General features: G+C 40.2%; 2 pseudogenes; both read right to left on the reverse strand.

Annotated features, from left to right (window-relative positions):
- Positions 1–1,196, reverse strand: part of LOC141523501 (26S proteasome non-ATPase regulatory subunit 1 pseudogene) — a 16,896-nt pseudogene extending 15,700 nt beyond the window's left edge.
- A 13,287-nt stretch (positions 1,197–14,483) lies between these two features.
- LOC141523559 (26S proteasome non-ATPase regulatory subunit 1 pseudogene) lies at positions 14,484–17,362 on the reverse strand (annotated as a pseudogene).
- Between the last annotated feature and the right edge of the window lie 202 nt (positions 17,363–17,564).

The following is a 17,564-nucleotide window of genomic DNA, read 5'->3' on the forward strand; positions in this document are numbered from 1 at the left end:
ATGTTGATCGCAGCTTCTGCTGCTTTCAAAAGGAGTTGTGCATCCACTTCAAACCTAGAGGGTATAGACTTAATGGGTTTAGATGAATGTACCCATTGTAAAGGACCTGTAACTTGGAACACTACTCCGGCCTTACCCAATGAAGGATGACACACCAAAGTTACATAAACCGGAGCGGTTGGATCTAATCGGGCAACAGTTGATGTGGATGCCAAGTCCTGTATCTGAGTAACAGCTTCCCTGGCTGCAGGGGTCCATGTACGGGGCGAGTTCAAATCAGATGAGCCTTTTAAGATATCATACAATGGATACATCATATCATTGGAAATAGGAACTACATTCCTTAGCCATTGGATTGAACCAATTAATTTCTGAAAGTCATTTAATGTAGAAACTTGAGCTGTATCAATCTTAGGGTATTTCTTCACTAAATCCTTGTATACCTGATGTCCTAAATAGGTGTAGGGAGGTTCTGTTTGTATCTTTTCAGGGGCAACTTGTAACCCATATGCTGCTAGGGCTGAGGTAATCTTTTGTAAAATAAGCGAGACATCAGTCCGGTGGGATGCAGAAATTAATATGTCATCCATATAATGAATAATAATGGCTCCTGAGTGTTCTCGCCTAATGGGCATCAAAATCTGTGCAACATAAACCTGACATAGAGTGGGACTGTTTGCCATGCCTTGGGGAAGGACTTTAAACTGAAAACGCTGAGCAGGTTCTTGATAATTTACAGCAGGTACACTAAAGGCGAAGCGCTGTCTATCTACAGGGTTAAGGGGTATACTATAAAAACAATCCTTTATATCTATAACAGTTATGGGCCAAGTCTTTGGAATGGCAACTGGAGAAGGCAACCCAGGCTGGGTGGTACCCATATGCTGTAGAGTGGCATTTACCTTTCTTAGATCTACTAACATTCTCCATTTCCCACTTTTCTTTTTGATTACAAAAACTGGGGAATTCCATGGGCTGGTGGATGGCTCTACTTGTCCAGCCGATAAAAGTCCTTGTACTATGTTAGCAAGGGCCTGTAATTTCTCTTTGGTGAGGGGCCACTGATCTACCCAAACCGGTTTGTCAGATCGCCACGTCAGCGGTATGGGTTGCGGCCCTCCAGTGACCCCTAGTGGTTTAAAGCTGTGTCTGTAGTTAGGGACAAGCCCAAGGTTTGCAAAACATCCCTCCCCCATAGGGACATAGGAATAGGAAGTACCAAAGGGCGGAAGATCCCTGCCACATCATCACTTTTCCATTTTAGAAATCTTAGGGACCTTTTCGCCAAAGTACCTCCTGAAACTCCCGTGATGTCTTGGGGAGTTTTTGAAAGTTCCCAACAGGGCTGCCAATCTTTTGTGGATATGACCGAGACATCAGCACCTGTATCAATTAAACCTACAATCTCTCTTCCCTCCACTATAAGTGGTAAAGTGGGACGGTGGGCTGATATAGCCTGTGTCCATGCCACAAATGTGTCCTCATTGGTACACTCTCTCCAATCCTTATCTATCCAGGGGAGGGAAATAGCAAGAGCAACAGTCTCACCGCCTTTTAGTTCTATTGGATAATGGTGGGGATTTGTAACAGTTATAGAAGTCTGGCCTGGGCTTAGGAGCTGTGTGTGTGTGGACAATGACCTGGGGAGCGAGAGCAGTTCCAATCACTAAACGATGGAAGTCCCTAGGGGAGGCTTTAACAGTAGTCGTAGTCCATGGGCTCAATTCTGTGCTCTCTGAGAGGGGAATAGTAACCGAGGGATTTAACAGATCAGCCCTGGGGTCGGGCCCTCGGCTTCTTGACCCCTCTTCCCGTTTCCCTGCGGCCCACCATTGCTATACTTCTGGTTTTTGTTTTTCTGCCTACAATGCTTTGCTATATGACCAGGTTTACCACAGACAAAGCACTTCATTGCACTCTTCTGGGAATTACGGCACTCAGCTTGAAAGTGACCGGTCTTTCCACATCGGAAACAATTTCCTTTACCCTTTGATCTAGGCACTAAGTTTGTGGTTTGTAAAGCATTAGCGAGGAGATTAATAGAGGTTTGGAGAGGGTCTGGGGGAGGTTCCTCATCTAGGGCCTTATCAATTATCTCCTCTAAGGAGGGGTCAGCAGGCAGAGTAGCTAGCAAGCCTTTTGAATGTTAGTCCTCCCTATATTAACTGAATGATTAATGGTTGTGCTGCATTCCCTGTCCCAAATTTCCCTTCCACGGTGGTCTGCACTCTGCTGATAAAATCTACAGCAGACTCCCTATTTCTTTAAGGGTATTTGGGGGCTGGTTCCCTCAGGTCGTCAAGCCCCTCATCTGGGGGCGGGGGCCATTCAGGTTCCCCTAGTAACGAGGGCCCTGTTTGTGTTTCTCCGGGCACGGCTCCCAGTGGAGGCTGCGGGTCAAGAGCCGCAGCCACCACGGAGTAAATCACAAAGTCTGTGTCTGATAGAAAGCCAGGTTTTTCTGTGTTATAAGAGGCCATTTGAGTTCCTACCACTCTCCATTTCTGAGGGTCAATGCCGGTGTGGGAGACCCAAGGGGAGACAACCAATATTTTTTCCACCCAATCCTTACAGTCTTTTATACGGACTCTTATGCCATGAGTCTTTACTAGTGCATGTACTTGACATGCTAATACTCCTGAATCCTCTGGCTGTAAATGCTTAGACATTCCTTTGCCCATGTTTACTCCCTCTAGGTGTCCCGTGGACCTAGGGTGTCTGCCTCTTCTGTTTTTACTTAAACAGGCTTACCTCACTCGGCGGGGGTCTTCGGGTGTCCCTGTTCGGGGGCCAGTTCTGTCCGGGGTCTTCTTCCCCGGACTCCCGAGTGAGCTCCTCAGTGGGCACTGCTTCAGGCGTCCCTGGTGTTTTCCCTCCCCCGGGGATCAGCGAGGAGGGACTCAGGCAGACACGTCTTCAGGAGGCATATATTTTATTAGGTGCAGAGGGATCCCCCGAATAGCTCAGGGCGCTGGTTAATATAGGGAGTTATTTCCGGGCTGCCACCCCAATCCGCCCCGAGGGCAGAACCTACCACCCGATTGGAGCAATGGACACAGGCCAACCAGGCGAAGCCACTGCTCCCCTTAAGGAGCCGTGTCTTCTCTGGGTTGGTCTGACCTCACTCCCGGGGAGGTCCTATCCACCCAGGCGGTCAGGGCCGACCCCCGACAGTGCTTTGAGGAATTCTCTTCAACATTTCTCTGGGGAAGATTCGAAGCAGCTGTCAAGCAATGTCCAAAGTTTCAAAGACAGTGTGATTTTCATAGGGACCCTGAGCTATAAATTTCCTTTCAAATTTCTGCAAAAATTCCAGATAAAGGAGATCATCAGAGGTGAAGGCGTCTTCTCCAACAACTGCTTTCATGGCTTATACAACCTTACCAATAGCATAACATGCATACAACTGGTATCATATTCACTTGCTACAGGACAGCTAGAAAATTATGAAACCTTGCTGTTGGGTCTACAAATTAAAGTTACCTGATATTAATTGGGCCCTCACTACAGCAAGGCAATCATTCTACTTTAATTTATGTTATTCCACTCTCCACAGAAGCTATTTCAAACCATTTTGTTCTCCCTTAAATCTCTAATGGAAACTTCTCCTTCAAATCCCTCAGTTTATTGTGATATTGCTTTTTATATGTTACTGCAGAATCTTTCTGATTATTCCTACACTCTTATTTGGTATTTCTTCATCTATTTCATAACCACTAACTATGATATCTTCTTTTTTTTTGGCAAGGCAATGGGGTTAAGTTATTTGCCCAAGGTTACACAGCTAAGTAAATATTTAAGTGTTTGAGACCAGATGTGAACTCAGCTCTATCCACTGTACCACTTGGCTGCTTTAACCACTATATCTTCTTAAAATTTATTGTGAGTCATCTAGAACTGTCTGACTATTTGCTAATATGATATCCCTGGGATAATGGGAGAAAGGGCTATTGATGCAATCAGATGACAGTACATATCATGGACCTGGCAGAAAACTCCAACATATGATAATATCTATAATATGTGTGCACATGGTCTATACTTTTAGTCTTCTTTGTGTAGATTTCATAGTGAGATCTTTATGTATTTGCAGTATGGAACTCAGTAGCCACTCAGTCTAAGCCCATAAATTTATACTTCAGAAAACTGAGGAACATACAGACTAAGCAAATTTCCTAGACATGAGGAAGTTGAAGAATTTAATGCACTAGATTTGAACACTGACTTCAAATTCTACTTTACCACATTGGTTCTCTCAAACATGAGGAAATGCTTTAAAAAACACACTATTCAAAATTCCCTTGGTCAAATAACTAACTAGCATTAAAAAGTATACTTTACATCTGAAAAGCACTTTATGATTAATTTTGTGATTTATACTTTAGTAACATGGTGCATGGATGTACAGAGTAGGAATTCATGGTGGCTGACATCATACATTTTAAAACAGTCATGCTTATTTTGGAATTGGTACCTTGAACAAAACAATATCCACATAAATACTTTTTTTTGTTTGTTTTCAGACAAAGAAGCAGATAAAATATCAGGGTTTTTTAGTTATTATTTAGATATTTAGTTATTATTTAGTTAATATCTAAATAATAAGTGCTTATTCGTTGCCAGTCAATGATATGGATGCTGTGAAGGCAAATATTAAAGAGACAGTTATTTCTTTCCTCAAGGATATTACATTTGATTAGAGAGAATACATGTGCATTCAGTTAAGTATGGATAGTTTAATAAGGAGACTACTTTATCCTGGAGAAAAGGAGATAAAGATCATTAAGGAGAAAAAAATTTAGAGTTTGGAAGGAAGTCATCTGGTGAGTTATGGTACAATGAAAGGAATATGGGTTCTAGAAAGCAATTTGGAACTGTGCTCCCAAACTTGTTAAATTCTGAATACCCTTTGAAGCACCAATACCACTAATAAGTCCACATCTCAAAGGGATCAAAGGAAGAGGAAAAAATACTATATGAAAAAAATCATACTAGCTTTTTTTTGTAGTATCAAAGAACTGGAAAATAAGGGGGTATTCATTAACCAAGGAATGACTGAGCAAATTTTATGAAAGAATGAACTAAAATCATTAATAATGGAAAAGTCACAACATAAAATATTCAGATGATTTTTTTCAAATTGAAATAATTGACAAAGAAGATGAAAATGATTTAATATTCAACGTCTCAGATGTCTCACAACTGAATTGGTTTAATCATTCTGGACTTATACTAACAGTCATATTCATACCATTTATACCAGGAATATGCTTTAACACAGTTTAATGATTAAAGAAAAAATAAATATTGTGAAAGGGGATCAAATTGATGAAATGAAATACTATAAGTGATTTCCTTAAATAAAAAGTAAATTTGATCCATATTCACTTAGGGATGAAATTGAAAGACTTCAGACCTTAGTAATAAAAAAAAATTCTAGGGTGCGAGAGGAGCAAAAATAAAATTGATAGACTTTATCCTAAAAGACTCATTTGATAAAATCTTCTGAGTGTTTAATGTGAAACTTATATATTTTAGCACTAATGTCAAAAACAAAAACATACAGACTCATTTGGGTATAGAAATCTATTTTACCTTTCAGGAAAGTAGAATGGGAAGGGGAGAAAGAGAAATTGGGGGGGAGGGGATGTGAAGAAAGGAGGGCAGATTGTAAAGGGGAAGTGAGAAGCAAAATACTTTTGAGGACAGGATGAAAGGAGAGAGAATAGAATCAATGAGAACAAATAGGATGGAAGGAATTGTAGTTAGCAACAGTAATTGTGAAAAAAACTTTTGAAGTGTTCTACTTTTAAAAGCATCATTTCTCAGAGATAGAAAGAACTGAGTCAAATTTATAAAAAAAATAAGAGCCATTCCTCAATAGATAAATGACCAAATGAAATGAGCATTTTTCAGATTAAGTAATCAAAACTAGCTTCAGTCATATGAAAAAATGCTCTAATTCACTATTGGAGAAATACAGATAAAAATAATTTTGAGATATTATCTTACCTATTAGATTAACTGAACACATTGTAGTAGATGGATATGATGGAATACTATTCTACTATAAGAAATGAAGAGCAGGATAGTTTCAGGAAAACCCAGAAAGTCTTATATGAACTGATGAAAAGTGAAATGTACAAAGTAACAGCAGTCTTGTAAGATGACGGACTGAATGATTTATCCATTCTCAGTCATACAATGACCTAGGATAGCTTGAAGGACTTATGATGAAAGATGTTATCCATTTCCAGACAAAGAACTGATGGTGTCTGAATAGAGATCAAAGCATTCTTTTTCTTTCCTTTTAAATTTATTTTTTATTCTCATTTTGTACAAATGTTTTTTTACATTAATAAAATATTCTTGTTTACAAGTAAACAAAATACCCCTCCTCCCCCATGAATATAGATACACTTGTTTGGGCAAAAAAAGTAAAGGGGAGAGAAAAAAATTAAAATAAAAAATAATAATAGTAATAATTGTAGGTATGGCCAGGTGGCACAATGGACGAAGCACCAGCCCTGGAGTCACGAGCACCCAAGTCCATATCCAGCCTCGTAAAGCCAACAATCACCCAGCCGTGTGACATGCAAGCCACCCGATCCCCACTGCCCTGCAAAAACCAAAAAAAAAAAAAAAAAAGAAAGGGAAAAAAGACCCAAAATAAAATAAAATAGTAATAATAGTAGGGGTGGTTGGGTGGCAGACAGAGCATTGGCCCTTGAGCCAGGAGCACCTGGGTCCAAATCCAGCCCCAGACACCCAAAGATCACCCTGCTATGTGGCCCCAGGCAGGCCATCCAGCCCTACTTGCCCTGCACCCTCCCCCAAATAATCATAACAAAAAATGTGCTTGAGTCAAAGTTCCAACACCAACCACTCTGTCATGAGTGGATCTCATTCTTTATCATAAGTCCATCACGAAAGTTATTTCCATATTTTTCTACCATTGCCATTGCTGATCCCAACTCCCTCCTTTCTTATTTCTCCACTACCATGTAATCTATTTTTCTCTCTCCTTTCACTATGACTCTGCTGTAGGGTGGCTGAGTGGCACAGCAGACAGATCCCTGGTCCTGGGGCCAAGAAGCCCTGAGCCCCCATACCACCCCTTAGGCCCAGAATCCACCTGGCCCTGTGGTCCTGGGCAGGCCTTCCATTCCCAGCCCCTTGCAAAAAGTAAGAAAGAAAATGTGTTATATCTGGCCACTCTCCCCCCATGGTCCACCCTCTCCTCCTTTATTCACATCCCCACCCCTTCCCCCTGCTCCCCCCTCCTTCTTACTCCAGATGTCTATATCCCATTGAATATATTTGCTGTTTTCTCTCCTAGCCATCTCTGATGAGAGCAAAGTTTCCCTCATTCCCCCTTACCTCCCCCCTTCCATATCATTGCAATAGCTCATTTTAATAAAAAAAAACTCTTATGTGAAATATCTTGGACTATTCCCCCCTCTCCTTTTTCTTTCTCCCATTCCATTTCCCTTTTTTTCCTATTGACTCCATTTTTACACCATATTTTATCTTTGAATTCAGCTTTCTCCTGTGCTTCAACTATAAAAGCTCTCTCTACCTGCTCTATTAACTGAGAGGGTTCATATGAGTATTATTAGTGTCGTTTTTCTATGCAGGAATACATACAGTTCATCCTCATTAAGTCCCTCATATTTCCCCCCTCTCCTCCAATCTCCATGCTTCACCTGAGTCCTGTATCTGAAGATCAAACTTTCTGTTCAGCTCTGGCCATTCCAAAAGGAACCTTTGAAATTCCCCTGGTTCATTGAAAGTCGATCTTTTTCCCTGGAAGAGGACATTCAGCCTTGCTGGGTAGTTCATTCTTGGCTGTATTCTAAGCTCTCTTGCCTTCTGGTATATTGTATTCCAAGCCTTACGAGCTTCCAATGTAGCTACTGCTAAGTCCTGTGTGATCCTGACTACAGCTCTACGATATTTGAACTGTGTCCTTCTGGCTGCTTGTAATATTTTCTCTTTGACTTGGGATTTCTGGAACTTGGCTATAATATTCCTAGGGGTTGGTTTTTTGGGATCTCTTTCTCTGGGGGATCGGTGGATTCTCTCCATTTCTATTTTGCCCTCTGCTTCTAGAATATCAGGGCAATTTTACTGTAGTAATTCTTTGAAAATGATGTCAAGGCTCTTTTCCTGATCATGACTTTCAGGTATTCCAATAATTTTCAAATTATCTTTCCTAAGTCTGTTTTCCATATCAGTTGTTTTTTCAATGAGATATTTCACATTTTCTTCTAATTTTTCATTTTTTTGGTTTTGAAGTATTGATTCCTGATTTCTGGTAAATTCATCAATCTCCCTGAATTCTATTCTTTGTCTGAAGGATTTGTTCTCCTCAGAGAGTTTTCTTATCTTTTTCCATCTGGCCAGTTTTGCTTTTTAAAGCATTCTTCTCCTGAATAACTTTTTGAACTGTTTTATCCATTTGACCTAAGTTGGTTTTTAGCATGCTATTTTCTTCAGCATTTTTTTGGATTTCCTTGACTAAGCTGCTGACTTCATTTTCATGTTTTTCCTGCATCTCTCTCCTTTCTTTTCCCAGTTTTTCTTCCATCTCCCTCATTTGATTTTCAAAGTCTTTTTTGAGCTCTATCATAGCCTGAGCCCAATTTCTGTTTTTCTTGGAGTCTTTAGATGCAGGAGCTTGTGCTTCCTCATCTTCAGACTGAGTATTTTGGTCCTTCTTGGGCTCATTTGCAAAATATTTCTCAATAGTGTTCTTTTTTGTTTCTCTGCTTGCTCATTTCCCCAGCCTGGGCCTGGTTTGGGGTGTTTCTTGAGCTTTTGGGACACTCCCACAAGGGTCTGTGAATGACCATAAGCGCGCCCCTCTGCCAAGGGGCTGATGTGGGGGGGCTGCTGTTCTATGGGGGGGCCTAGACTGCTATCAGGATCTGAATGTGGTCAGAGCCCCAGAGTCCTGTTTCAGGGGCAGAGGACAGAGCTAGGCAGTCTCTCTTCACTCCCCTCCCTCAGCTCAATGGGCTCATGCCCTGGGGGCTCCTGCTTACTGGCTCCACCTGCTTCTGTTTCCTGGATCAGGGCTGGGGAAAGAGGATGCTGCTTGCTGTGTGGCCTGAGGGCTGGGCTCCATGTCCTTGCTCTGGCAGAGGTCCCCTGCTGTTCCCCCACTTTTTGCTTGGTGCTCTTCGGGGTGTGGCTCAGGAGACTCCCCCGCTCCTGTGTGCTGAGACTCCCAGCGCCCTGGGGCTGCCTCCGGGAGGCTGAGGTTCTTTGGCTCTGGCAGTCCACCCCTTTGGCCAGCCGCCCCTCCTACCCTGGGGAGCAGAGCCTTTCTGCTCTTTTCCTGATTACCTTGAGTAGGAGAATTGCCTCACTGGGTCCCTTTGTGGATTATGTCTCTGGAAAGTTAAGTTAGAGTCCTTAGCTGATGAATTTTATCAGAGAGCTCCTAAGACTGGATCTCTTCTTGTCGCCATCTTGGCTCTGCCCCCCCAAAGCATTCTTTTTAACCTTATTTTTCTTAAGGGTTTTTTTTTGTCTGTACTTTCTTTTATAATAAGACTAACATGAAAATGTTTTGCATAACTACATATATGGAGGATTTATTGAATTGTTTGTTTTCTCACTAATATGGGAAGGGAAGAAGAAAAACAATTTGGAGCGCAAAGTGTTGAATGTTATGAATGTTATGAAAATGAATGTTAAAATTGTTTTTATATTTAAATAGTGGTGAAAATAAATTGGTAAATTAAAAAACAAACTTTGGAATTGACTAAGTGACATGGGAGAGAACCTGGTATAAGACCACTAAGTATGCATTGCCCTCATCAGAGAAGGTGCTGTTGTCTATGAGTATAGCAAAACTGTAGTAATTCAGAAAAAATATGAAATGCACAAATTTAGAGAATCTACTCCAAATGTCCAAACTGCTGTAAAGCATTTCAGCTTGTATTCATTTGATCAGCCACAGTCAAACACACTGTAACTTGACTCTAGAATAGTAATGTCATTTTAGTCCTCTTCTATAATGAAGAAAAATTACTAACTAAGCCAGAAAAATAAACCTTTAGGACAGATGGATTAAAAAAACATATATATATCAAACTTGCAGAGAAAGCAATTTTAACATTACATAGTTTTTATATAAATGTCAAAAGAAAGGATCCTACTAAATTCTTTTTTTTTGATATTGTTACAGTCTTGATACATAAATCAGGTACTATCAAAAGTGTAAGAAAAGACTTGTATATTGTTAATTGAATTTTTACTGAGCCAGTCTCTAACCCGGGCAGAGCAGGTTAGAGTCAGAATGTCAGTAATCAGGTAGAGGTTTATTTCTTTGCAAGGGATCAATTTGCAAATCATGTGTTACTGCTTCCTTGGAGTTCCTCTTTGCTGTAGTTCAGGCAGAGAACATATATATATATATATATATATAGATATATAGATATATAGATATATATATAGATATATATATATCTATATATCTATATATCTATATATATATATATATATATATACATAAAATCAAAGGAGGAACAGGGTGAGGTGGGGAAGGTGGATCATAAAACATTCATTTTGAGTACAGATGTTTCTGAGTCCTCTGGGAATGGCTAAATAGATTTTATATTTTTGGGGGTATGGCATTATTCTGCTTGAATATAGAACAGTTTATACTGATTCACTGATTATTATTATTGTTATTATTATTAGTCAAGATCTATATTGATCTAACAGCAACCATTGGTGAGAGATTTCCTATGTTTCCAAATGCCTGTTAGTTTTGAAGAGCAATTAAAATAAAACCAAAGCAAAAAAACAGAGAAAACTCACAAAACCCATAGCATTATAAAGAGTGCCTAAAGGCCTTGGCTAACAGCCTCTGATTTACATCCAGAATGATAATGAAAAAAGAATGGGAAAGATGAGTGGGTAAAGAGATGGCCAGGAGCAGGGGGGAGTGGCATGAGCACAATTTCTGCCTAGCTATAGCTTTTTTTTTAGGGTTTTTTTTGCAAGGCAAATGGGGTTAAGTGGCTTGCCCAAGGCCACACAGCTAGGCAATTATTAAGTGTCTGAGACTGGATTTGAACCCAGGTACTCCTGACTCCAAGGCCAGTGCTTTATCCACTGCCACCTAGCTGCCCCTAGCTATAGCTTTTTAAAAAATATATTTGTTTTAAGCTATGGGGTTAAGTGACTTTCTGAAGGTCACACAACTAGCCATTTATTAAGTGTCTGAAGCTGAATTTGAACTTAGGTCCTCCTGACTCCAGGGCAGGTGCTCTATCTACTGTACCATATAGCTGTCCCTAGCAATAGCATTTTGATTCAGAATGACAATGAAAAGAAAGGGGCAAAAGGATGAAGGGGTCAGTTAGACAAGGTAAATGAACATTTTTTTTATAAAGGATTATTAAAAAGAAGCTTAAAATGAACACTGAACATGCAAGAATCCTTTGGATTCTTCAAGATTTCTTCAAGGCATACTTAATCCCACCCAAGAAGAGGGTACCTTCATCAAGGTATGAAATAGATGGATTCCATCTTGAGGTGAAGGAAAGGCACTGAACCATCAATGCCTGGTGATACTAATACAGATATGGTAAGTTAATAAGTGGTATGGACCATTCATCCTGTTCATCTAATCTGATTTCTATCCTATATTTAGGATAGGTCTCATCCCATAGTTCCAAGTAAATTATCCTTGGCATAGGTGGGTTTATTTTGCTTTTAAGATCAGGAATAAAGACTAGGGAAAGAATATGGGTGCTAGAAAAGGGCATGCTACATATGCTTGATTCATGGAGTCTTCCAAGTCTGGGATGTTAAGACATTTCATTTTCAAGAACCAATGCTCTATGATATGGAAAAGGAGACTTCCCTTTCAAGAACCCCATTTGGTTAGATAATGCTCAAGCTTCCAAGCAGCTCTCCACCTGCTCCAATCATTAGAGAGGGAGGCAAGTAAGAGTTTAAACACCTTAGGGAACTTGTTTCATAGTAGTCACATTCCCCAAACTCTTGTGTTTTGTATTCTGACATCCTGGACATAAAATGAAGTTTGCCAGTTCTACAGAGTTTAAGGAAAGGGGGGAATGTAGCAAGATGAACATGAGAACCAGAAGACCTTTCCTGAACTAAATTATTATTATTAAATTATACATGTCATATTAATCAATATAAAAATTGTAACTCTTGACAAGATTAATATCTATTTCTATTTGATAGAGTATGAGAAATTCTGGCAAAACAAAGGCAAGAAAAAGAAATGAAAGGAATAAACATTCATTAAGGAGAAATAAAATTATCCTTTTTTGCATTTAATAGTGATTTTCCTAGCATTTGGTGCCTGAAACCTTCTTGTTATATATTTTCATCATCAAGGGACTATGGTTCAGGTAATAGTGTTTGGGAAGTACTATTTGGGAAAGCTGATATTATCTGTCTTTGACTAAGACCAAAGATACTTATAGTGTTCTCAAAATTCTTAGAGTTCCTTATTTCCTAGTTTCATTAAGTCAGTGTAACTTTTATACAAGTATCTTTATTTCAAAACTATTGTAAATACAACCATATAAATATCTCCCCAAATGCATAAGGGGCATACTATTCCCTCACAACTCTCAAATCACCTTAGTGTCTGGGGAAGAAAAATATTAGAGTCATAGCTTAATTCAGTTTCTATATGACATAGTCCTATCAAGTGTTGGCCAAAATCTCACTAGGCTTGAATCCTAGTCCTCTGACCTCTCTTTTCTGCTAGACTAGTTGAAATATCTGTACTGCAATCCTGTCTCCAAGGTTGCCATGACTGAAGTTCCTAGGTTAGGGAAATCCCTTGTCTGTACTTAGCAGAGAAAAGGAAAACTGAAACAAACCAAAACCCCAAATCCACTTCTCAGGATCTTAAGGAAAGAAGGAAGTACATAAGTTTTTTTCCCCAACTTAGCCTAGTTCATGGAGCCCATACTGTGGGTGAACAAGATCTTCATCCTCTAGACAACACTAGAAAGAGAGAACTAGATTGCCCCAGCCTGTACTTTAAAGTCACAGATTATTCTGGCTATTCATCCAAAGGAAAAGGCTGCTCCCATCCAGTTAGTAGTCTTCTGGAAATGTGTCCCTAGGATTTCCCATGGGGGTACCTTCCTCTCAGATGATCTAGGTATATGTCAAAGCCCTGTTATACTCAGAGGATATAATGATGTACTTATAGATCCCAAAGAGTTAACAAAAAATTAATTGAACAATTAATTTTTAGCAAACTTGCAGGATATTAAAATACACAAAATCTTAGCATTATTAATTTCAATAAAATGACAGGAAATGAAAAAAAGAAAAATTTCTTCTAAATTTCAACAGAATGCATGAAATATTTAGTAGTATACTTCCCAAGATACACACAATAACTATAAGAAATTATATAAGGAGATCTAAATAATTAGAAAAGAATAATTGTTCATTGTGAATAATCCAATAAAATAAAAACAATATTTCCAATTTAATGTCCTTATTCAAAGCAATTCAATTTAACTACAAAAGGATTACTTTATAGAACTAGAAAAATAATAACAACAAAATTCATATGGGGAAAAAAGTCAAGAATCTTTAAGTGAAATAATGAAGAGAAATGGGAATGACAAATCCTAGCAGTGACAGATATCACATTATACTGTAAATCAGCCATCACTAAAAGTTTGGTACTCAATAAACAATAGAGAGAGCAATAAGTAGAACAGATTAAGTACACCATATATACATGCATACACATACTATTAATATACTAGTATTTGAAAAATATAAAGACCTCAACTATTTGGATAAAGACTTACGAAAAATCTACTGAGAAAATAGGAAAGTAGTATGGAAGAAATTAGATTTAGACTATTAACTCATACTTAATACAAAAATAAACCTCAAAAGTGTTTTGTTTAGATATTTCAGTTGTGTTCAACTTTTTGTGACCTCTTTTGGTGATTTTCTTGTCAAAGATACTGGAGTTATTATTTCCTTCTCCGATTCATTTTACAGATGAGGAACTAAGGGAAATTGGATTAAGTATCTTAGACAGTTCCCTAGCAAGTAAATATCTGAGGTCAGATTTGAATTTAGGAAGTCCAGCTCAGCATTCCATCCACTATGCCACCTTGTTGCCCTCTAAATATCAAAAGAATCACTTAACGTTTATTCAATTTATGAAAAAGATAAAAATTCATGACCAATTAGGAAAAAGAGAGGATTACAGAATATAAAGTTGACCATTTTGATTACATATAATTAAAAATTTATTGCCCAAACAGATCAAATAAAATTAAGATAAAAAAGGAGCAAAATAATTTTGGGGGAAAAACCTATATTAAGTTTCTTTGAGAAAAATCTGAGTTCTAAATTATATAAGGAACTGATTCAAAAAAGAATTATTTCCTTGATTTCAATTTTATTAATGTCTCTTTTAATTTTCAGAATTTCTAATTTGGTATTTACTTAGGGATTTTTAATATGGTCTTTCTTTTACTTTTTTCTAGTTGTGTGCTCAGTTCATTGATTTCCTCTTCCTCTATTCCATTCATATAAGCATTTTTTGAGATTATAATATGTTTATTTGAAAACCACATTTTGTTTGTGTAAGAGTATACTAAACAGCCATCCATCTTTTCTTCAACCGAAGACTCAGAGACTGGCTTCCTGAGGTCAGCGCAGAGGCAGCCATGCATGCATTGAATGTCAGGTCTCGGCAGGAACTTCCTCATGGATGTTATTTCCAATATCAGACTCGGCAATCTTCTGGAAATGGGTGAATGAGATTCTCCAGCATCCAGCCCACAGTCATCGATGTACTCAAAGGGCTCTGGTGGCTCTGGCTCCTGTTCCTCCTCCTCGATTTTGGGGCCATGAGCAGCCACTGGCTCCACCAATTCTAAATCCTCACTGGTGTCCTTCATGATAATGATGCCTCCAATGGAGAGAGGTTTAAAAGGCTGGTATCAACAGGTCTCGGTCATGGAGAGGACCTTAAATTGGGCAGGCATAACCCGGGCTGGATTATCTAATAGCTGGAAGCTTGGCTCAGGTTCCTTTTTCTTTTCTTTTTCATCCTTCTTCTTTGTTTCATCCACTTCCATTTTCTCTTCATCTTTCTTTTCTTTTTCTTTTTCCTTCTTTTTTGCCTTGGCGGTGATGGAGAGTACAGCAGTAGAAACCTTTTCCTTTTCTTTCAGCACCTCCAGAGGTGCAGGATATGCAAATGTAGATGGCTTGCAGTTGGACTTGTACTGGACTTTTGACATCTTGAGGTCCTTGTTAAGGCCAATGACACATGTAGGAATATAAGCCAGGGACAGGAAGTGGGACAAAGGGAACCAAAACCAGAATTGGGTAAAGACCAGGATGCCCACCACGGAAGGCAGGTGGGTATGCCCAGTCCGAGTTTGCAAGGAGATGGTGACATCATGGCCGCCTGCATCCAAGATGCCCTGGGCCAGGATAGCACCAAACTTTGCTATGGCATCATCATGATTATCATTGATGACTTTGGAATAAAGCTGTCTGAACTGGTTGACCTTTGGACAAGTGACTTCCATCTGCTGAATCATGATGATAGCTGACTCTATCAGAGCACCTTGTCGTACATAGTTCACAGGGTCATTGGTCATGGGTTCCAGCAGATTGATGGCTTCCTTGTTTCCTGTGCCAGCACAGCAGATACCAAGAGCCATTGCAGCTCCCTAACGAACATGAGGGTTATAGCTCTCTGACAACAAGGAAACCACACTCAGGCACTGTTTTGGTGTCCTGAAGAGAATGAACCCCAGGGATTCAACCGCAGCCCTTCTGACATCATCATTGACATCACTGACCACCACATGCAGCAGACCCCGGATGGCCTTGTTGTTCCCTGACCCACAGTAAGCCATGGCCACGGTGTACATTCCAGATCGACGGAGGATTGGGTCCTTATCCCAGCACAGAGATTCGATGAGGGCGTCGGCCTCCTCCATCCTTCCGTACATCACCAGGGCAATACCCACAGCCAGGCCCCGTAAAATCTTCTCATGCTGGGTCTCCTGGGTATAGCCCACCATATCTTCAATGGCCTGGGCATTCTTAGAACCCAACATGACCAGGCCCAGGGCGAGGTCGGCAGCTTCTCCTGTCACAGCATCGTCCTGGTATAGATTTGTTTTCAGCAGATCATAGACATCTTGACAGGCAGTGCCCATAGCAGCTAATCCGAGGCCCAAGCTGCCACCGTGTCGGACAATATCATTGCTGGCATTCTTGAGTTGGTTAAGCAGATAGTCAATTATGTCTCCACCATGATTGGCATAAATAAGACCCAAAGTGTAGAGACCTCCACCCTCCTGATAGGCAGACCCTGGAGAGGTGTCCTTGGGGAGATAGGTTGCCATAAATGTAATGCTTCCTTGTTGTGTCCCTTATGATTCACACCCAGACTGGCAGTTGCAGTAAACTTTGCCCAGTTCGTGGCTCTAGCAAGCCATTCCAAATTATCTCTAAGGAACTGGTCGCTGGTTGTCCCACAATGCATAAATGAATTTGCTATGACGGTGGCTGTGTGACAGACGGAATTCCTCACTGCATCCTTAGTGTTTTTGAGAAGCATGAGGTCTGTATTATTATTTCGTATTAAAAACTTTAGATGTAATTCAATCACCATTTCACCACTTAAAATTTTAATCATTTTGGATATCTGGTCCTTGGGCTCTAGGTTCACATCTGGGGATTTTGCAGCAAATGTGTGACCTGTCTTTTCTTCTGTTTCCCTACTCTCACTCTCCTTCTCAGTCCCGGGTACAGTCCCTGTGTTGGTTGAGCCAGGCACAGAAGCGATGGGGGCGCCGACAGTACGGAGGTTCTGAATTACGGAGGACAGGAACTGCTGGCTGGTGCTTTCATACAGGTCAAAGCAGATCTGATATACCATGAGGAGGTTGTCCTCTTTGACCAGTTTCTCCAAGATATCACTCACAGCCTGAGGATCATCTAAGAAAATCAAGCACTGGCACACACTGATGAAGTCCGGCTTCTCCAAATTCACGTAAATCTTAACCAGAACACTCAGCACTCTATTTCTGAATTGTTCAATCTGCATAAGAGACATGCAAAGCTTGAGGCTGTAAGCCAGCATCCCAGGGACATCATTCCGCGGAGGTGAGCATGGCGGCGGGGCTGCTGGTCCGCTGCGTGGGGCCGGGCCGTGGGGTCAGGCGCTGGGATGGCCGGATCGGGTGCTCGGGGTCACCAGGGTCTCCGCCCTCCGCCACTCCCGCCTCAGCCGCCCCTGGCCTGACTGACGGAGCGAGGCCGCTGGCGGCGAGGACCCCGCGCCGCCCCTCATATAAACATTTGGAGATATATAATATCCCCTAATAACTGTTTTAATTTTATCACATAAGTTTTATTATGTTGTCTAGTTATTGTCATTGTCTTGGATGAAATCATTAATTCTTTCTATTACTTGTTTGATTCACTCATTTTTTTAAAATTAAGCTATTTAGTTTCCAATTACTTTTAGGTGTATCTCTCCATGGCCCTTCATT

Source organism: Macrotis lagotis, chromosome 1, assembly GCF_037893015.1.
Source record: "Macrotis lagotis isolate mMagLag1 chromosome 1, bilby.v1.9.chrom.fasta, whole genome shotgun sequence".
NCBI classification, from domain to species: Eukaryota; Metazoa; Chordata; class Mammalia; order Peramelemorphia; family Peramelidae; genus Macrotis; species Macrotis lagotis.